Source organism: Coregonus clupeaformis, chromosome 17 (assembly GCF_020615455.1).
Source record: "Coregonus clupeaformis isolate EN_2021a chromosome 17, ASM2061545v1, whole genome shotgun sequence".
Lineage (NCBI taxonomy): Eukaryota > Metazoa > Chordata > Actinopteri > Salmoniformes > Salmonidae > Coregonus > Coregonus clupeaformis.
In genome coordinates this window covers 26,182,238-26,204,631 of record NC_059208.1, presented here as the reverse complement: position 1 = coordinate 26,204,631, position 22,394 = coordinate 26,182,238, and the positions used below count along the sequence as shown (strand labels likewise).

General features: G+C 44.3%; 1 protein-coding gene across 2 annotated transcripts in view; it reads left to right on the top strand.

Moving 5' to 3' along the window:
- Nucleotides 1–2,147: 2,147 nt before the first annotated feature.
- The window catches only part of LOC121556064 (G protein-activated inward rectifier potassium channel 4-like), a 33,727-nt gene continuing 13,480 nt past the window's right edge, over nt 2,148–22,394 (top strand). Inside the window, exons 1-2 of one of the 2 annotated variants that reach the window (XM_045226229.1) lie at nt 2,148–2,353; nt 2,501–2,633. The gene's annotated coding sequence lies outside the window, so the exon portion shown is untranslated. Of the gene's footprint in view, nt 2,354–2,493; nt 2,634–22,394 lie in introns of both variants that reach the window. The other variant, XM_045226228.1, reaches the window with a different exon arrangement.

Sequence of the window (22,394 nt, the reverse complement as noted above, 5' to 3'; positions counted from 1 at the left end):
TCACGTTGAGGGAGAGGTTGTTGTCCTGGCACCACACGGCCAGGTCTCTGACCTCCTCCCTATAGGCTGTCTCATCGTTGTCGGTGATCAGGCCTACCACTGTTGTGTCGTCGGCAAACTTAATGATGGTGTTGGAGTCGTGCCTGGCCATGCAGTCATGGGTGAACAGAGAGTACAGGAGGGGACTGAGCACGCACCCTGAGGGGCCCCCGTGTTGAGGATCAGTGTGGCAGATGTGTTGTTACCTACCCTTACCACCTGGGGGCAGCCCGTCAGGAAGTCCAGGATCCAGTTGCAGAGGGAGGTGTTTAGTCCCAGGATCCTTAGCTTAGTGATGAGCTTAGAGGGCACTATGGTGTTGAATGCTGAGCTGTAGTCAATGAATAGCATTCTCACGTAGGTGTTCCTCTTGTCCAGGTGGGAAAGGGCAGTGTGGAGTGCAATAGAGATTGCATCATCTGTGGATCTGTTGGGGCGGTATGCAAATTGGAGTGGGTCTAGGGTTTCTGGGATAATGCTGTTGATGTGAGCCATGACCAGCCTTTCAAAGCACTTCATGGCTACAGACGTCAGTGCTACGGGTCGGTAGTCATTTAGGCAGGTTATCTTAGAGTCCTTGGGCACGGGGACTATGGTGGTCTGCTTGAAACATGTTGGTATTACAGACTCAGTCAGGGACATGTTGAAAATGTCAGTGAAGACACTTGCCAGTTGGTCAGCACATGCTCGGAGTACACGTCCTGGTAATCCGTCTGGCCCTGCGGCCTTGTGAATGTTGACCTGCTTAAAAGTCTTACTCACATCGGCTACGGAGAGCGTGATCACATAGTCATCCGGAACAGCTGGTGCTCTCATGCATGCTTCAGTGTTGCTTGCCTCGAAGCGAGCATAGAAGTGGTTTAGCTCGTCTGGTAGGCTTGTGTCACTGGGCAGCTTGCGGCTGTGCTTCCCTTTGTAGTCTAATTGTTTTCAAGCCCTGCCACATCCGACGAGCGTCAGAGCCAGTGTAGTACGATTCAATATTAGTCCTGTATTGACTCTTTGCCTGTTTGATGGTTCGTCGGAGGTCATAGCGGGATTTCTTATAAGCGTCCGGGTTAGAGTCCCGTTCCTTGAAAGCGGCAGCTCTACCCTTTAGCTCAGTGCGGATGTTTCCTGTAATCCATGGCTTCTGGTTGGGGTATGTACGTACGTATTCAACTTGAACACTCATTCATATACAGAGAAAAGGGTACTGGTACAGAGGAGGGGGGAGGAGGGCATTGTGAATTTCAGGAAAATAAAATTATGCTCCAACCTTGATTGATTGTCAATAGTTACTTTAATGCACCTGTGATTCAAGATGGAACTGGAAAGTGGCATCTCTTTATTTCTCTCTAAATCACATTGGGCTACACAGGAAGATACTGGCATCTTTTCTTTCTTTCTCCAGCCACTTACTCATTTTTACATAATGGTTGAAATACACTATATTCCATGATTTACATGATGGACTGTTGAATCTCACAATATTGACCCAAGGCGTCTGTGCAACTTCAGAGACTGTTTGAGCTCAGTTAACTAAAGCTCAAGGTGTCCGCTCAGGGATCTAACATTCATCTTCAGATTTCAGATATACTGTAGTTATGTAACAATGTAGTCAAGCAAACTTCCTCCACTCCCCCTTCAACCACCTCCTCTCCACAGTCATCCCAGGTCATCTGTATGCTACAAGATGGGTTAGCCCACTGAACTAAAGTCCTTCCCACTGGGCAAAAACTGGTTGAATCAACATTGTTTCCACTTCATTTCAACAGACAAATTCAATATGACTACCTTGAATCAACGTGGGAAACTGGTTGGATTTGAAAAAAGTCATAAAAGTAAGGGAATTTCGTATTTTTTTCACCCAACTTTTAACCTAAATCCAATGACATGGTGAAATGTTTTGTTGATTTCACGTTGAATTCAGGTAAGTTGACAACTCAACCAAATGTAAATCAAAACTAGAAGTTGAACTGAGGTTTGTGCTGTGCCCAGTGGGTAGACATTAGCTTGGGGAGTTAAAGCACAGAAGCACATATATTAGATCGCACATAATGAGAAAAGCCTAGTAGTTTGTAAAGTACAGGGGGCGGATGAGGGGGAGGTATTTTTTTGCATTACGCGTAGGAGTGGCAAGCCTAGTCCGTTACATCGCGCACAATGAACTGTAGGCTACAGCTGGCTGTTATGTCTAGTCTATAAGACCAGGCTGGGCTACAAGAGGAACAAAAAAGACACAGTTTACTGTGGTGGTCTTACCGCTTTAAAACCGCCACCTGGTCTGCTATGGCAGCGATCATGGGACTCTCAAATCCAGTTCGGAAAGAAGGTAAGCACAGTGCAAACAAAGGATGCCTTGCCCCACTCATGGATAACCACCGAGCCAATATAACCAGACGTGTTTATTCCAAACGACAATATTGATAGTAAATGCAACTTCTTCTTTAAATTAATTATGTTTTCTGTCAGTTTACAGGAATAAGATGTGTTGATATGTGGACACGCACTGGCGGCGCTCTCCGTGGTCGTGTCTGATGTAGCCTACCTTTGACAGGTACTGGTCAGAGCTCGTGCAGACGCGTCGAACCAAGCACCGTTGTAGAACTGAGGTGAGGTATTTTATGAACTACCTAATTATTAAATGCTTAATACATTAGTAACCCTGACAGTGCTGTATATAAGTCCGTAGTAGCCTATATGACTGAACAGACAAGGCTATTAGGCAACCAAACTGGGTTCATGTACGGTCGGGTCTGTCAGGGGGGCAAACTTTATTTGCATCGGTTTTGCGTAGCTTATATGATGGGGTTGTTAAGCTATGTGTCCATTAAACTAGTTAAGTCAATATGTGGACAACTTCGTTTATTGAGGTTTCCATGTTGTTGTGGTTTTAATTCAAATCCGTGGATAATGTGAGATAACCTAACCCTATCAATCAATTCGGCTTTTAAAAGGCATGAATTTGAACAGTAACTAGTATGCAACTAGAAGCGTAGCATCATATTTCTTAACAAATTATTGCTGTAAGAAATCTACTTAATTTTGGGATAAAAGTAGACTACTTACTGATACAATGTTGACGCCAATGAACAATTTAAAACAATGTAATACATTGTTCATTTATACTGTATTTATTTTCTGATCCCCATTCATCCCCCGATTAGACAACAATCACCCTTTAAAATGTGTTAACATCTTACCAATCACACCATTCATATGGTGAATGTGATACCCCACACGCCACATGTGTGGTACGCGTCACCTTTGAATAGTCATTCAGAACCCCACATCATACTGTGTGATACGCGACCCTTTGTCTGCGCTCTTTCTTTTACTCTTTCTCTCTCTTCTCCCCTCCCCTTTTTTATGATCTCGGCGGCTTTTAGTGTGTTGCGTTATCGCCCTGTTTTCATGTTGTTTTTCAGCAAGTGAGTGAAAACGTGCCACATGTTCCAAATGCTCCAACGCATTACACACTCGTCTAGAATTTTGACAGCTAGTCCAATTCTTTAGCCTACCCAGGACCCACGTGTAAACTACAATTTTAAACAGCCTCACTCTTACCACCTGCACAGCATAGTAAGTGTTCGTGTATTATTTTTTACCCCATTATTACATAATAATTACGTTGATAATGACGTAAACCAGAACCGAGGAGTCACGGGCGCGCTCTGCTTTAATTGCGCCTTGCTGCTATTTGTCATCAACGATTCAGGTTCTGAATAAATAATAATTATAGAACTGACAGTCAGCTGCGACTATGCCCTGGGCGCTGTGTGTTCAATACATCCTGTTATCCATATCAATTATGTTTAGAAGAAGAGATTTTCTATATCTATTCACACGTTGTCAAATTGATTATTATTTTTACATAAAGTATTCATTAAATTCTAAAAAGGAGTGGAGACGTAGGAGCATGGCTGCTCAAGAGCAATTGACAGGCTTCAGATTTGATGACAGCGAATTGGATATCATGCAACCATTGGAATACCAGATGGGCGTCAGTTGGAATGGTTTAGATTTTTTCTTGAATATTAAATATGACTGGGGATTGCTAACTGGTTACACTGCTTACCCAGCTTAATCATTATGCATGGCTCTGAAGATGATCAAAGGTCAGTGGGGTGTTCATCTACCAAGGCTTTGTAATGGGTTGAATTTAAAGGCTTGGTGAAATTAGGCTTGAGCATATTTCCAGAACATATTTTCAGTATGTTTTAACTACGTTCAATATACTGTTTTAGTTCATAAGATATGATATTCCAAAAAGTGAAAGTGTGTTTAATAACTCTATCAACGACTTTCAGCTAACACACATTAGGAAACTCTCAGGAAGAGTATTCTTAGACACTCATGATGCTACCTATGATCTCTGAAAATGTTAAGCTTCTGTTGTTTCTTCAAGGCCATTTCAGTCATAATATTTTCTGGCCAGAGTAGAAATGGGATCTGTTGTATTCCTTTCCAATCAAATGTTTTTGTGTCTTCATTTTACAGGATTGTGAATTATATTCTCTTTGCTAATTTAATGTAATTACTTGGCATGCATGCCTACACCTAAGGGATAATCAACTTAGCTATGCATTCTATGGAAAATAATGAAGGATGTGGAAAGTGTGTTCCACAAGTCACTACACACCAGCAGAGTGGAACTAACCTTCTATGGAGTTCAACAATGCCAATAATGTTTTCGTTTCAACTTTTGCTTTCAAAAGCAGCTCAAACATAGAACATGTAAGAATGAACTATAGCCATTGAATTCTACCGTGCAAATATACTGTGCGTTATAGGGAAATAATGTGCGCTCTAGAATGCCCTTCAAGCCAATCAGAAACAAGTATTCAACAATGCAATGGTATAATTAAGCAATAAGGCATGAGGGGTGTGGTATATGGCCAATATACCACGGCTAAGGGCTGTTCTTATGCAAGACGCAACGCGGAGTGGCCATATACCACAAACCCCTGAGGTGCCTTATTGCTATTATAAACTGGTTACCAATGTAATTAGAACAATATAAATATTTTTTTTGTCATACCTGTGGTATACGATATACCACGTCTTTCAGCCAATCAGCATCCAGGAGCCAAACTATCCGGTTTATAATAATATGTTAACACTAGTTGAATAATTTTTCAAACACCTAAACCAGTTTTTTTCTGCAATCTAGAGCCATAATCATTACGCTTCATTCTATGTAAACTATATGTTTATTTTCCTGCATATCTAAGCATACCTCTTGAGCTGTCTGTATCTTCCTGACTGGGGGTAATTTTTTAAAATAAACTAAATATGCTTCTCTGCATCTCTGCTAAAATCTGGGTAAAAGATTGAAAGGAATGTGAGGGGCCACGTGCAACTGTTTACGACACAATTGCTGTGAAGAGCAAATACGTTTATGTCATTTCATTCTGTCAATTTGTATTCTGTGTGAGGAGGAAGTGTATTTGATTTCTACATCTAAAAATGTTTCATTTAATCTGTAGCATTATAAAGACAGTTAGAATGATGGTATGGAAGGGAAACAGCTCAGACAAGCTCCCAATTTACACTCACAATTTACAGGCAACCTATAAACCCCAAACTTTCCGGAGCGCTCTGCTCAATCCATATGTCATGACTGATTTGCTACCCATCCTTAACTCAGGCGAAACCTGGAGTCTCTCAGTTATGGGAATCGGAGCTTGCAAAGCTTTATGGCCTTGGCTAACCTCCGGGGCGGCTATGAACTTCACTAGAGCATACACACCGTACCGCCAGCGACTATGTGGTGAGTTGTGTAGATGAGGGGCCAGGGGAATAAGATGGGGGGGGCTCTTGTGTCTCAGAGTTATAGTCCGAGGGAGTTACATTGGCATTCCGGAGAGGAAAAATGGATTTCAATGATCTCCTCCTATGGATGGCAGAGGTTTGTGCAGTGGTGGCTGTTGTGGCCTTCTCTTAAGGTAATAAAAAGAAAAACAGACACCGTCCTCACAGGAGACCCTTCCGAAACACCTTGTGCCAGAATGGTAACAGAAAAGAAGTCAAGCATGCCCCATAAACTTAAAGGATACCGCCATCACACTGGCTGGCGAAGCGACTAATGGGATTTCCCTGCTCTGCTCTGACTTCTTGGTATTGGCCAAAAGTTACAAGCCAATTTACACAGAGTTTGTCCTATTTGAAACAGCCATAGAGGGGACCCATGCCTTATTGTAAAAGTGACTGATCAGTCACTAAGACCTGCCAATGAGTATACAGTAAGAACAGCAGTGTTTCCCCAGCTCTCTCGTGTTACTCAGCTTCCCTCAGTTGTTATGCAACCATTCAGCAAATTAACATCCCATCATCATGAAGCCCTTTGAAAAGCCATAACAAGACTAAAACAGGAGAGAACCTAACCTGAGGCTTTAATTAAAGATACTAAACGCTGGAAGCGCCAGGACTTCCCACGGTACCGTGCTTATTTACCCAAGGGAACACCAGGATCGTTTATTGTGAAAGAAGCTCTCGGAGTGTGTTTGAAACAGGTGCCAATTCTAGAGCAGTAAATCGCTCTCAGGTATCAACCATCTTCCTGTACTTTTTTTTCTCAAAAATGCATTTGACACAGTAAGGCTGTGTGGGCTCTTCAAACGACCTCCATTACACATGCTCACCTCCCCCTCAGTTCAGAACCAAGGCTAACACCCCTTCTGAACCCTCATTAGTATTCTCTGCAGTGCATTCGTAGCTGACCATTACACCCCATGCCCCGGGGCTAAACATGGAGACTTGCGGTGCATCTGAGGAGGCCAAAGATGTTGAGCCGAGCCCCTGGAGACCCGCTGCCCTGAACCTGACTCCCTCTGCCCCTCGGTCCAAACTAAAGCCAATCTACGATAATGTGACTGACTAGGGAAGGCAAAATTCCAGGAACTTTCAATAAATTCCCTTGTTTTCCAGAAGTCCTGGTTGGAGGTTTCTGGATTTCCTGCTTATTCTTTCCTGATTCCGGGAATCCTCCAACCAGGATTTCGGGAAAACCAGGGAATTTATTGAAAGTTCCAAGAATTTTGCAACGCTAACAGTGACCTCTTGGGTCAGTGTGTCACGCACTACTGTCAATGGTAGATGTATGGAGCGGGTTGAATCATGGTCTGTTGGCCTTTTATGGAGAAGCAAATGTATGTTGCAGTATGTATATTTGAAATATGTAACATCCAGGGGGACTTTACTGTCAGTATACATCAGTAATGATATATATGAGCCTAAGGCTTACTGTGATACATGCTTAAATCATAGCCAGGAAGTCTCATTACAGGCCCAGTGCAATCAAAAATGTTTATATATATATATATATTTCCACACTTTGAGGTTGGAATAATACTGAAATTGTGAAAATGATAATGCCCTTTTAGTGTAAGAGCAGTTTGAAAAGACCACCTGAAATTTCAACCTGTTTTGGTGGGATGGAGTTTTGGCCCTCCTGGTGGACATCACCAGTAAATACAGTAAAGTACACATTTTAGTCATTTAGCAGACGCTCTTATCCAGAGCGACTTACAGTTAGTGAATACATATTTTTTTATACTGGCCCCCCGTGGGAATCAAACCCACAACCCTGGCGTTGCAAACGCCATGCTCTATCAACTGAGCTACATCCCTGCCGGCCATTCCCTCCCCTACCCTGGACGACGCTGGGCCAATTGCGCGCCGCCCCATGGGTCTCCCGGTCGCGGCCGGCTGCGACAGAGCCTGGATTCGAACCAGGATCTCTAGTGGCACAGTTAGCACTGCGATTAAGTGCCTTAGACCACTGCGCCACTCGGGAGTACACACACTAAGGGGTAAAAAAAATATGTTTTGAGCAATATAGTGTTTTTTAGACAGAACTGCAAACTTTAAGGAGTAGGGCATTCAAGGAGTTGGTCTAATGGAAATATGTGATGTCATTGGCCTCCCTCTTGCTTGAGGAACAATAGAGTAGCAATAGAGAACAAAATAAGAAAGGCCCGCCCCCTCCACTTGTGCTATGTAATGACTTACCTGGGACACCTATTGAGATGGGCCTCTTGTTAAGTAAATCAGGTGATAAATGAGGTGAAAAGGAGACCAATAAGAAGGAGATTTCCAAACCTCTCTACCAATAAGAGCTAGTTTTCTGTTTTCTCCTCCCCACTCAGACCACTCCCAGACAGTCCTAGCAAAATTCTTGCTTGGGAAGTTGCTCTTTGCTAAGAAGCTATTTTTGTTTCTTTTTGATCATTTTAATTGAAAACAATCACAGTAAGGTACTTAATTTCTACCCAGAAATGATTTGATATTAAGATAACAATGGCTGCATTGGACATTTAAGATCAAATCTAGCTGTGTAAATGATTATGCTCATATCTAATGATGCTAAACAAGCCGTTTGAAAATAATAATAGCCATTACAACTCATTCTCTGCCCCCCTAAGATGAAGTTCTCTCAAAGGAAGAGTATTTAAGTGTGGTACAAAGCCCTTGAAGATAGTGTGTAGACTACAGTATGCAGTGGGAATACAGTGAGTCTGCCTGGCTCTCGTTTCAACCTCACCCACTTCCTAATTACCTCCAATCCATTCTCTTTCTTTTCACTTCTTCTTTCTTGCTGTATTCTTTCATTCCCCTCTACCCATTCTCTCTCCCAACTGCTGTTCTCTTTGGCTATGGAATTTATTGGCTGAGGGGAGTGAGCTCAAGCATCCTCTCCCTGTCCTGGACAAGTCTGTCTGTCTGTCTGTGGCTCTCAGTTTGTACTGGACGGGTCATTTCATTATAAAGCATTACTCTTCAATGAAGCCATTATACCCTCATCATCCTGAGCCAAAATGAGAACCCAGATGAAATGAGAAAAGAGATGAGTGAAAGAGACTGAGGAGCAGCGGAGAGTGATAAATGGAGTGAGAAAATAAGAAAAAAGTAGAGAATCACTGGTGCTTTCGACAAGATTCTCACAAAGGCGACACAGAGAATGAGACATCATCTTTTCTTCATACTGGTGACATGACATTTCATCCCAGCAGGCTGGCCTCCATCCCTTATCCCTGACAGGACTATTCTTTATTTTGGGTGGCATTAGCGCTGTGACACGCTGTGCAAGTGGAGCTGTGCTAGGGAAGCAGATGCTGACTGGCTGCTTTGCACTGGGGTCAGTCCTGTCATTAGGATGAAGCCATGTTGGTTGACAGCCTCTAGGGAAGCTACTGTGGTCAGAAGGCAAACTTGGAGAGAAGCCTGAGAAAGCACACACAGACATGGCCACTGCTACTGCTACTGGCAGTAGTGGTACTGGTGTCAACACTAGACCTAACACTCACCGATTCACCTCACACCTGGCTGTTCCAGCCTCTACAACCAGTCACCATCTTCCCTCTAGCCTCACCTCTCTGACCTTTCCAACCACACCTGTAATTTCCTTTCTAGCCATTAACCCCTTCTCTCCATCCCTCTCTTTCTGTCCCTATTAAACTATTCTCTCTCGTTATCGCCCTTCCTGAAACCCTCTACTCGACCTATCTGCTCGCCAATCTACTCGGTCACCCTTGCCGTTTGCTCCGTCCAACACTACTCGTTTCTCTCTGTCCCTCTCTCTTTCCCTCTCATTTTCCCTCCCATTTGTTTTTCTACCTCTCTCCTTTCCCTTTCCTATCTCTCTTTCTCTACTTCCCTCTCCCTGTTTCTTTTCTTCTCCCTCTCCCTCATTCCCTCGCTCTCTCTCCCACTCTCCCCTGCCAGTCCTTGGCTAACGTCTCTCCTCCCAGTCATACCTGTAGGCAGCAGGTTGTCCCCCTGTCTCTTTAATCCTCTCCCGTCAGGCGAGCGCACCTCTAGATGGATCAGTGGCTGATTTGTGGCCTCCCAGTGTGTTCCGTCTGTCTCTGCCTGTCCTCCTGTCCTCCTGTCTTCCCGCCACGTACCCCACAGAGACCTGCATCATTAACATGGCTTTCAGCTTTCACACATTTGCTGCTGACTAACAGGCAACTCCTCATCACAACCACACCTACTGCCAGTGTTCTACCACTGGACAGTGCATGGGGAATGAAGGCTGATCGTCTTAAGCGTATAACTTCAAATACGTTTAATCGGGAGTGTGTGTATGTGTGTATGTGTGTGTGTGGCAGAGAATGTTTTCATCTCAACATCTACACTGAGGGACTTAATGAATCTCTGCTGTCAAATAGGGGTCATTAGAGAAATGTGCTGAGAGTTGGTAATGATTAATTATTTGCTCATTATAAAATGGTGGGCGGCAGTTTATAGAATGGGGGGCAGTGTGGCTCAAAAGAAAGATGACTTGAGCGTTTCACCTTCAATGTGCCCCTCAACCATTACTTTGCCACCCTACTCTATAATTAAGATATATTCATTTAAAGTTTTGGGGTGTTTTGTTCCAGAAGCTCTGTGCCCTGTAAAAATGTTTTAAGGTATGACACTGCTGAGCTGAGAGAGAGAAATCTAGAAGGATGGAAATGAGAGGGCTACTTACACAGTGTTGGAAAGGGATCACAGCAGTGATTGAAGGAGGGTATGAGGCATGAGTTGTTCAGAGATTTGACTTCAGTGCCGGACAGGGGTTGAGGTGTTCATAGGCTTCAGTGCAGGACAGGCTCATCATGGATGAATGGTGTTGGAGAAGAGCTCAACTCTTCCACTGAAGGCAGGACAGGATTTGACTGGGAAGACAAAAAACAATAACACAATACACTACACAGTTAGACAAAAGAGCTAAGAATGAGTTAGTCCAAGCAAGGAGTAAAATCATCGATGTGTAATAATGTGATTGTGCTTGTGTATGTGATTGACTCTACATACAGTAATGAGAGAAAATTAATAGTGGTACTCACAGTGCTTGGAGGGGAAACATTCAATGTACCAGTGGATGAGCGGGCACATGAGATGTGTCAGGTGAGAGTTGACAATGGTAGTAGAGTGGAGTGGTCATCACCTCTTAAATCAGGGAACAGGAGGGGACTTCGCTGGAAATACAAATAGCAGATACATTCCATTACAGCAGCGCCATCATTGGTTTGGGCAACAAGTTTCTCCATGACGTTAAACTCAGACATCTCAGAATTCACAAAGTCAAACACAGACTGCGCATCTCGCCCACTTGACACATCAAAGTAGCCCAAGAAACATTCCTGAATAAAGCCTTAGGGCAATGTTTTCTCCCTGGGGCCTGGAGTTCTTCCTTTTCTGGTAACCTAACCAGGAATACTCTGGACCCTACAGGGTATGACAATGATTCATCAGTTGTAAAAAGGTTTTATATGGGCATGATGGGACCAGTTTTTCTAATCAGGTCATATGGTTTTAAAAAAACTCTTGAAAAAAAACCTGGCCCTGGGGGGGATGAAAACCCTGTCAAACTGCAGCAACCTTATACTTGTTCATATGAATTATATTTAGACTAGATTAGGAGGGGGATTTCCTCTACCCAGACACAGAGACAACAACTGATAGACAATAGAACTCACAGGGCTGAGCTTGCTTTATGCAGTTTGCATCATCTAGGACTATGCAACTGTAGGCCACATAAAAAATGGACTCACAGTCTGTCATCACTATTATGTTGATTGATTAATTCCAGTTAATTCTTTTGGATTGAAAAGGTATAGGCAGCATAGCCAGCCCAAGTTTGAATATAAACCTAATTTGATCGCATTCACATTTTCTACTGACACACAAATGGGCTATAAATACATAACATTACCAATTAGTTTACCCTGACCGGATGGACAGCGCACATAGGCTGTATGCAGCTGCTATTATTAGTAGCCTACAGTTGATCAGACTGAAAAAACATCTAATTTTCATCCCATACAGCATGTCAGATCTCTCATGTTTAGGTGTAGCCTAGACTGCTGCAACATTTATGTCATGAGTTTTTGCTGTCTGTCCGGAGTGATTATGTGTTATCACCTTTGATAAATAGCATAAATACTGGAGGAAAGTGGAAAGCCTACATGAGCGCGCACGAAAAACATGCGCTGTCAACCTCTCTTTTTAATCTCACTTTTAATGGATGATGCGATGGAAGCGATCAAGTCATTCTGAATTGATTTCGACATCCCTGAGAAGACAGTAGAAACGTCCATATGATCAGCAAGTAAAGCATCGTAACGTGCAATTACCTCTGCAAGCTCCTTGTAGTTGTCCTTGTTAGCTGAACTTTCCGTGTAATTGTGCCCTTAAAAGCCAATTTATGCTTGATCAGAAAATGTGGTCGAAGGCTTCGTATGGAGGGTGTGCCTGTGCCGCATTGCAAAACAGTGTGTTTAAATCAGGTATTTGGTGACGTGAATATATTTAGTATAGTTTTGTCTAAAAGGATATATTTTTGAATGTTTCATTATTTTTTTCTTTCTGAAATTCACTGAGTAAGATGGTCCTCCCCTTCCTCCTCTGAGGAGCCTCCACTGGTACACACATTGTGATGTCACGAGAGGCTACACAGCTTTCAGCGGGATTGCTCAAGTAGTGCAAGGAGACCAGGTTCAACCAAAACAAGGATTTTATTAAAGGTCTTGGGAAACTAACGAAAGTATAACACAATTCTGTTCTCTGGTGGCTCTTTAAGGGTTAACAGTTCAGGGAGGTCTCTTCCACATCCAAAATCATAACTCTCCCTCGCTCAAATAACTTTTCCCCAGTCTTACTGTATTCCACGTTGCAGCTAGTGGCCAACCCAGCAAAACGTCCTTCCAAATGTCCCACACGTATTTCCACAGGTGCATATATCCAAAGGTGAGTATTTCCCCAAAGGTAAGTATCTCCAAATCCTTATATTCCTCATGGAAGTGGACGTGCAGCACTCTTGTCCTCCAGAGAGCCCAGCTTGGAGACCGTGTCTCTTCCCTTCAACAAACCTTCAGCTCATCAGCTCCTGATTGGTTTCAGCTGCGTGGGAAGATTGGCCATAGAGGGTTGGAGTTCCCGACCATACCAGCAGATGGAGCCATAGCTGTCTGGGTTTGCAGCCATCTCAGGGGGATGTAACGTCCCTCCAGGACACAGCCTCTCGTGACATCACACATCCCCCCTCCTCGGGACCGGCGTCCTCGTCGGGGTAAAGGCAGCGAAGAAGGCATCACGCCGGGAGAGGCGTCCGCATTGCCGTGGTGCTTGCCAGCCTGCTCTCTCTTCAACTCCTCCACCTCTAGGACCAGGGACTCAGCCTCCTGTTGTCTCTCCTTGAGTTTCTTACTGAACGCATCAGCCTTGGTTTTAGCAGAGTTTAGCTTCTGTTGAGCAGCTTTCAGTTCCTTCTCTCTCTCTGCCTCCGCATTCTTCATCTTGTTCTCCAACACCTTGTACTTCTCCTCTGCCTTCTTCTGGACCTCCCTTACTACTGCGCAGGGTCTCCTCACACTCCTCGATGGTCCTGCGCAGCCTCTCCAGCTCCTCCTGTTGCTTAGGAAGGAGCTCTGTTGGAGTTTAGCCTGGAGGATATCTAACTCTTCTGTCTTCATGTCTAACTGTTGCTTTAACAAACGATACCTCTCAGCGGTCCCCCTTCAGACCAGACAGTTCTTTGTCCAGATTCTGTAGCTCCGTCTCTGTGTCGGTCTGGGCACCTGCCATCCCTATCAGCGCCCGGGCGGGAGTGAGTAACTCGGAGGATTGCACCGGAGCCTTCCCCAGGATGAGTCTTGCCTCTCCGTTTCCGAGGTACTCGGGTTATCCTCTCCTGAGACTCTCTCCAGAGTGGGTAAAAGGCTGGGCAGTCTCGTCCAATTAGGGACAGGGACGGGGAGGAATCAACCACCCCCGCCGTCGTGTGTATGGTTCCCCGTGTGCTGGTCATTGTAAGTTCAGTAATGGGGTATTCTCTGGTGTCCCCATGGACACAGGAAACTGGGAGGACTTTCCCCGGGGGTCAGACACGTTGGGCCCACCAAATCCCTTACGCACCAGGGTGGCCCGGCTACCAGAATCCAGTAAGGCCTCCACATCATGGTGATTCACAGTTACCGGGCAGGTGGGGGTCGATCTGGGCCGCCATCTACGACTCCCAAGAGCGAGGCAAAACGGTGTGTGGGTGCTGAGCTGGAGGACTCCGCAGTGGGCATAGGTTCATCGGCTGGTTTCCCACACTGCCAGGAGATATGTCCCATCTCCCCACACCGGTAACACTGTCGAGTTTCCCCCTCCTGGTGTACTCTTCTTGGACCCGCCTGGTTTCTGGCTCCCCCTGGAGCCGGGATAAGTCCTGACGTGGCTGGGTTCGAGACCTTGGGGTCCTTTGGACGGGTTCTTCCCATTTGTGGTGGGGCCGCCCTCCTGGGGTCTTTTCGGGAAGCATTCAGCATCTCCGCTGTGGCCTGGTACTTTTCCACAGCTTCCACGGTCAGATCAGCCGTGGTCAAGGCCTGTTGACTGATGAACCGTTTTGCCTCATAAGGCAGGGCGCGTGAGGTAACGATCCACCACAACGGCCTCCACCACCGCCGCTGCTGTATTCCTCTGCGGATCCAGCCATTTCCTTGCGATCCGGACAAGTTCATGCATCTGCGCCCCGAGGAGGTTGGTCTGGTTGGAAGGTCCAACTGTGAAAGCGCTGGGCCATACCAAACTTTGTGAGTCCATATCTGCTGAGGATCTCAGACTTCAGGGCATCATAGTCAGTAACCTGGTCAGGGCCCAGGTCCCGGACAGCATTCAGCGCTTCCCCGGTTAGAAAGGGGGCTAACAGACCAACCCACTGTTGCTTGGGCCAGGCTTCCCTAGTGGCCGTGGCCTCAAATGCATGCAGGTATGCCTCAATGTCATCGGTAGCTCCCATCTTAGATATAAAGTCACTTGCCTTTATTGGGCGGGTATTTTGGACCACCCTCTGTCTCTGCAACTGCAATTCCTCTGCCTTCAGAAGGTTGGCTTTCTTTTGCTCCTCCAAGAGAGCCACGTTTGCTTGCATCTGGGCTTGCTGGCCAGCAACAAGGGCTTTCAATATGTCCTCCATTTCAGTCGGCGGGGAGCCTACGGCCAACTTGGAAAACTGGGTGATCAAACCTTCGGTATCCTCCTCTGACATGCACTATTAACGCTTGAGCGTGCCTGTATTCTCCACCATCTGTGATGTCACGAGAGGCTACACAGCTTTCAGCGGGATTGCTCAAGTAGTGCAAGGAGACCAGGTTCAACCAAAACAAGGATTTTATTAAAGGTCTTGGGAAACTAACGAAAGTATAACACAATTCTGTTCTCTGGTGGCTCTTTAAGGGTTAACAGTTCAGGGAGGTCTCTTCCACATCCAAAATCATAACTCTCCCTCGCTCAAATAACTTTTCCCCAGTCTTACTGTATTCCACGTTGCAGCTAGTGGCCAACCCAGCAAAACGTCCTTCCAAATGTCCCACACGTATTTCCACAGGGTGCATATATCCAAAGGTGAGTATTTCCCCAAGGTAAGTATCTCCAAATCCTTATATTCCTCATGGAAGTGGACGTGCAGCACTCTTGTCCTCCAGAGAGCCCAGCTTGGAGACCGTGTCTCTTCCCTTCAACAAACCTTCAGCTCATCAGCTCCTGATTGGTTTCAGCTGCGTGGGAAGATTGGCCATAGAGGGTTGGAGTTCCCGACCATACCAGCAGATGGAGCCATAGCTGTCTGGGTTTGCAGCCATCTCAGGGGGATGTAACGTCCCTCCAGGACACAGCCTCTCGTGACATCACAACATGCACACACGTACACATACACACACAAACACGCACGCGCGCGCACACTCGGACACACTTGGACACACACTCACTCTTGTCATTAGTTTTTCTTAAGCGCTGCTTGTAGACCTTTATAACAACAGAAGTGCAATGAGCTGACATGAGGTGAGTGAGATTGTGAGAGTGTTGCTGAGGGAGGGAGAGTGTGGCTTTCTGCCCTGTCCCCTCCCCTTCCCCCACACTGACCACGGGAGACTGGAACTAGGTGCTTTGATCCCAGCAGCTCACAACAGAAACTCCTATCAATACAAAGGAACACATGGCCATGGAGCAATATTCTTGGTCTATCTTAGTAACCCTGAAGCTCCCTCTCACATCACATCTGTTATACTGCCTTTAGTTACCAGTAATTAGCTCTGGAATCTATGTCCCGTGTAGCTCAGTTGGTAGAGCATGGCGTTTGCAACGCCAGGGTTGTGGGACTCACTTAACTGTAAGTCGCTCTGGATAAGCGCGTCTGCTAAATGACTAAAATGTAAATAAAGACTAATGAGGAAGCGGAGTTGTTTTGTTTTGTTTTGTTGGTGGCAGACGTTGCAAGTCACAGTGCAACTAACTGAGCTTTGTCTCATGTTGCTGATCATGCCATCTACATCTCCAGTAGGCTACAAACATCTACATCTCCAGTAGGCTACAATCCATCTACATCTCCAGTAGGCTACAACCCATCTACATCTCCAGTAGGCTACAACCCATCTACATATACATCTCCAAAAGGCTACAACCCATCTACATATACATCTCCAGTAGGCTACAACCCATCTACATCTCCAGTAGGCTACAACCCATCTACATCTCCAGTAGGCTACAAACCATCTACATCTCCAGTAGGCTCAACCCATCTACATATACATCTCCAGTAGGCTACAAACCATCTACATCTCCAGTAGGCTACAAACCATCTACATCTCCAGTAGGCTACAACCCATCTACATCTCCAGTAGGCTACAACCCATCTACATATACATCTCCAGTAGGCTACAACCCATCTACATCTCCAGTAGGCTACAACCCATCTAAAGTTCAGTCGTTCTCATCTTTAGAATCTTGCAAGTCACACACCGTGGTGGTGGGTAGATCTGGAGCGATTTGGGAGGATGACAAAAGACCTAATGAGGCAGATTCAATTAAAAGTGTTTAACTTTATCCTTTCTACACTGAGCCAGGAGTCACATACAGTGGGGGAAAAAAGTATTTAGTCAGCCACCAATTGTGCAAGTTCTCCCACTAAAAAAGATGAGAGAGGCCTGTAATTTTCATCATAGGTACACGTCAACTATGACAGACAAATTGAGGAAAAAAATTCCAGAAAATCACATTGTAGGATTTTTAATGAATTTATTTGCAAATTATGGTGGAAAATAAGTATTTGGTCACCTACAAACAAGCAAGATTTCTGTCTCTCACAGACCTGTAACTTCTTCTTTAAGAGGCTCCTCTGTCCTCCACTCGTTACCTGTATTAATGGCACCTGTTTGAACTTGTTATCAGTATAAAAGACACCTGTCCACAACTTCAAACAGTCACACTCCAAACTCCACTATGGCCAAGACCAAAGAGCTGTCAAAGGACACCAGAAACAAAATTGTAGACCTGCACCAGGCTGGGAACACTGAATCTGCAATAGGTAAGCAGCTTGGTTTGAAGAAATCAACTGTGGGAGCAATTATTAGGAAATGGAAGACATACAAGACCACTGATAATCTCCCTCGATCTGGGGCTCCACGCAAGATCTCACCCCGTGGGGTCAAAATGATCACAAGAACGGTGAGCAAAAATCCCAGAACCACACGGGGGGACCTAGTGAATGACCTGCAGAGAGCTGGGACCAAAGTAACAAAGCCTACCATCAGTAACACACTACGCCGCCAGGGACTCAAATCCTGCAGTGCGAGACGTGTACCCCTGCTTAAGCCAGTACATGTCCAGTCCCGTCTGAAGTTTGCTAGAGTGCATTTGGATGATCCAGAAGAGGATTGGGAGAATGTCATATGGTCAGATAAAACCAAAATAGAACTTTTTGGTAAAAACTCAACTCGTCGTGTTTGGAGGACAAATAATGCTGAGTTGCATCCAAAGAACACCATACCTACTGTGAAGCATGGGGGTGGAAACATCATGCTTTGGGGCTGTTTTTCTGCAAAGGGACCAGGACGACTGATCCGTGTAAAGGAAAGAATGAATGGGGCCATGTATCGTGAGATTTTGAGTGAAAACCTCCTTCCATCAGCAAGGGCATTGAAGATGAAACGTGGCTGGGTCTTTCAGCATGACAATGATCCCAAACACACCGCCCGGGCAACGAAGGAGTGGCTTCGTAAGAAGCATTTCAAGGTCCTGGAGTGGCCTAGCCAGTCTCCAGATCTCAACCCCATAGAAAATCTTTGGAGGGAGTTGAAAGTCCGTGTTGCCCAGCGACAGCCCCAAAACATCACTGCTCTAGAGGAGATCTGCATGGAGGAATGGCCAAAATACCAGCAACAGTGTGTGAAAACCTTGTGAAGACTTACAGAAAATGTTTGACCTGTGTCATTGCCAACAAAGGGTATATAACAAAGTATTGAGAAACTTTTGTTATTGACCAAATACTTATTTTCCACCATAATTTGCAAATAAATTCATTAAAAATCCTACAATGTGATTTTCTGGATTTTTTTCCTCATTTTGTCTGTCATAGTTGACCTGTACCTATGATGAAAATTACAGGCCTCTCTCATCTTTTTAAGTGGGAGAACTTGCACAATTGGTGGCTGACTAAATACTTTTTTTCCCCACTGTAGTTAGCTATGAAAAAGAGAGGGTCATGGTGTGTATATGTATGTGCGTGTGTCTGTGTGTGTCCCAGTGTTTGTGCCCCAGTGTGTACAGTGGCTTGCGAAAGTATTCACCCCCCTTGGCATTTTTCCTATTTTGTTGCCTTACAACCTGGAATTAAAATGGATTTTGGGGGGGGTTGTATCATTTGATTTACACAACATGCCTACCACTTTGAAGATGCAAAATATTTTTTGGGGTGAAACAAACAAGAAATAAGACAAAAAAAACAGAACTTGAGCGTGCATAACTATTCACCCCCCCCCCCCAAAGTCAATACTTTGTAGAGCCACCTTTTGCAGCAATTACAGCTGCAAGTCTCTTGGGGTATGTATCTATAAGCTTGGAACATCTAGCCACTGGGAATTTTGCCCATTCTTCAAGGCAAAACTGCTCCAGCTCCTTCAAGTTGGATGGGTTTCGCTGGTGTACAGCAATCTTTAAGTCATACCATATATTCTCAAATGGATTGAGGTGAAACAGGTTTCCCTCAAGAATTTCCCTGTATTTAGCGCCATCCATCATTCCCAGTCCCTGCCGATGAAAAACATCCCCACAGCATGATGCTGCCACCACCATGCTTCACTGTGGGGATGGTGTTCTCGGGGTGATGAGAGGTGTTGGGTTTGCGCCCAGTGGCGGTTCTAGACACATTTTACTAGGGGGGCCAAGGAGGGGCCAGTGTTTAATCAGGGGGGCACACATAAAAAAACTGGCAACACATGATATTCAAAGATTATAAACTTTATTTTACTTTAAAATCATATGACATTTATTATAACACGTATTTTGTACAAGAGTGCAGATGCAAGAGAGATAGTGCCATAAAAATGAAAAAATAAATTAATTTAAAAAAATTAAAAAGTACAGGGTACAAATACAGGGTTCATATTCAATGTGAACAAAACTCCAGGATACAACAAAGGGTACAACAATGTGCCATTTCCTATTTATGGAAGCCCCACTACTGTGGACAGTTGATTCCACATTTTGTTTTAAGAAAGAAAACTTTGAGTGATTTATAAACAAAACACACTACCCTGTATCCATTTAGGTAAAATAAACCAAATCAGAAAAGAAATTCAATTCAAAAGAGGCTTTACTAGCATGACCATATTGACATACAGTATTGCTAAAGCACATAAACAGGGAAACGTGTTACACATTAACATCCAGTAGTCCAATAGGATGCAGACAATAAACATTAAGTTAACATTCGTTTAAAAGCAACAATCATGTCAACACAATGTAGCAATATGAACAACACTGATGGATATCAGCAACAACATGAAAACAAGAATATTACAGCTGTGTGTGTGTGTGTGTGTGTGTCTGTGTCTTTGTGTACTTCACTGTCAGTTGATGAGCAGGTGTACAAAAAAAGGCTTTACAACATATATGGGCAAGTCCATTTAGGACAGCACATTTCCACCATAGTTCACATTAGGAAAAAATGACAGCATGAATGCTCACTAAACAAACATATACTACATATACCTTTTTATACACATTTTTTTCAGTAATTTTTTAAGAGTGAAAGGGAAGTAAGCAATCGCTCATCATAGGATCATACATATTTCAGTTACAATATTAGTTACAATATTAGTGTTAGTTAGATCATCATGTCAAAGCTGGACCTGCAAAGTCTGAACGACACAAGTGTGCAATGATTGGAGTGATTTTGTTTCTTTTTTTCTTGCTTTGCTTGTTTTCAAAAGGAAAAATCATAGTTGGTAAAAAATAAAATAAACTTTCGTTGAAAGGTATCACACTGTATAATTTACAAATATCTAAAGAGGTTTAGTGGATGCCATAAAACATCTGTGGAGCTTGAAGATTTGTAGTACATAGATGTTTGGCAGAGATAATTCAAAAGAATAAAATCATAAACTCTATCTATCTATCTATCTATCTATCTATCTATCGAGAGAGAGAGAGAGAGAGAGAGAGAGAGAGAGAGAGAGAGAGAGAGAGAGAGAGAGAGAGAGAGAGAGAGAGAGAGAGTGTTTCCTTAGAGCAGTACATGCAGCAATCACTTAATGGAGTGATGTCATAATGGGCCACAAAACTTTGGGGATGTGGATGGAAAGTTACAGGCAGGAGAGGGGAACCAACAGAAGCAGGTCTTGAGACATGAGTTTGCCCCTTTTTGAAAACCTCTTGAGAGAGGATTGGTGGGATATATATACATACATACAAACATACATACACTCTAGTAGTGTGTGGAACTACTGGTACTGTGAGGAAAAAAAGATAGATGATGTAAAATGAAAAATAAAACAAGCTTCAGCTTCTTAAGACACGGTGGGTTCATCTAAGTAGACACATGTAACTTCATGTGGACACCAGACTGTCTTTGTCTACACATCTAACTTCATATGGACCCCAGACCGTCTCTGTTTACACATGTAACTTCATATGGACACCAGACTCTTTGTCTACACATGTAACTTCATATGGGCACCAGACTGTCTCTGTCTACACATGTAACTTCATATGGACACCAGACTGTCTTTGTTTACACATTTAACTTCATATGGGCACCAGACTGTCTCTGTCTACACATGTAACTTCATATGGACACCAGACTGTCTTTGTTTACACATTTAACTTCATATGGGCACCAGACTGTCTCTGTCTACACATGTAACTTCATATGGACACCAGACTGTCTCTGTCTACACATGTAACTTCATATGGACACCAGACTCTTTGTCTACACACGTAACTTCATGTGGACACCAGACTAACTCCATTCATTTTACCGGTGGTATTGAGAACAGATAAACCCACCGTGTCTTAAGAAGCTCAAGCTTGTTGTTTTATTGTTCATTATATCTCTTTTTCCTCACAGCGGCACTCATACGCTACGAGCGTATATATCATATAGATACACTACAGCAACAGGATACGGCGGTTGTGCTGTCTGGCAAAACGGTGCGCCACTCTAATTTACCCGTGTAGAACGTTGCCGTGTAGAGCGTTGCATTAGTTCCGCTTTTGGCGCTCGCGTGTAAAATAGTTATAAATTCATAATTTTTTATTTGGTCAGCACGGGGGGGCCACAGGGGTGGCCAGGGACATTTCCAGGGAGGCACGGGCCTCCCCCGGCCTCCGTGTAAAACCGCCACTGTTTGCGCCAGACATAGCGTTTTCCTTGATGGCCAAAAGCTCAATTTGAGTCTCATCTGACCAGAGTACCTTCTTCCATATGTTTGGGGAGTCTCCCACATGCCTTTTGACAAACACCAAACGTGTTTGCTTATTTTTTTCTTTAAGAAATTGCTTTTTTCTGGCCACTCTTCCGTAAAGCCCAGCTCTGTGGAGTGTACGGCTTAAAGTGGTCCTATGGACAGATACTCCAATCTCCGCTGTGGAGCTTTGCAGCTCCTTCAGGGTTATCTTTGGTCTCTTTGTTGCCTCTCTGATTAATGCCCCCCTTGCCTGGTCTGTGAGTTTTGGTGGGCGGCCCTCTCTTGGCAGGTTTGTTGTGGTGCCAAATTCTTTCAATTTTTTAATAATGGATTCAATGGTGCTCCGTGGGATGTTCAAAGTTTAGGATATTTTTTTATAACCCAACCCTGATCTGTACTTCTCCCCAACTTTGTCCCTGACCTGTTTGGAGAGCTCCTTGGTCTTCATGGTGCCGCTTGCTTGGTGGTGCCCCTTGCTTAGTGGTGTTGCAGACTCTGGGGACTTTCAGAACAGGTGTATATATACTGAGATCATGTGACAGATCATGTGACACTTAGATTGCACACAGGTGGACTTTATTTAACTAATTATGTGACTTCTGAAGGTAATTGGTTGCACCAGATCTTATTTAGGGGCTTCATAGCAAAGGG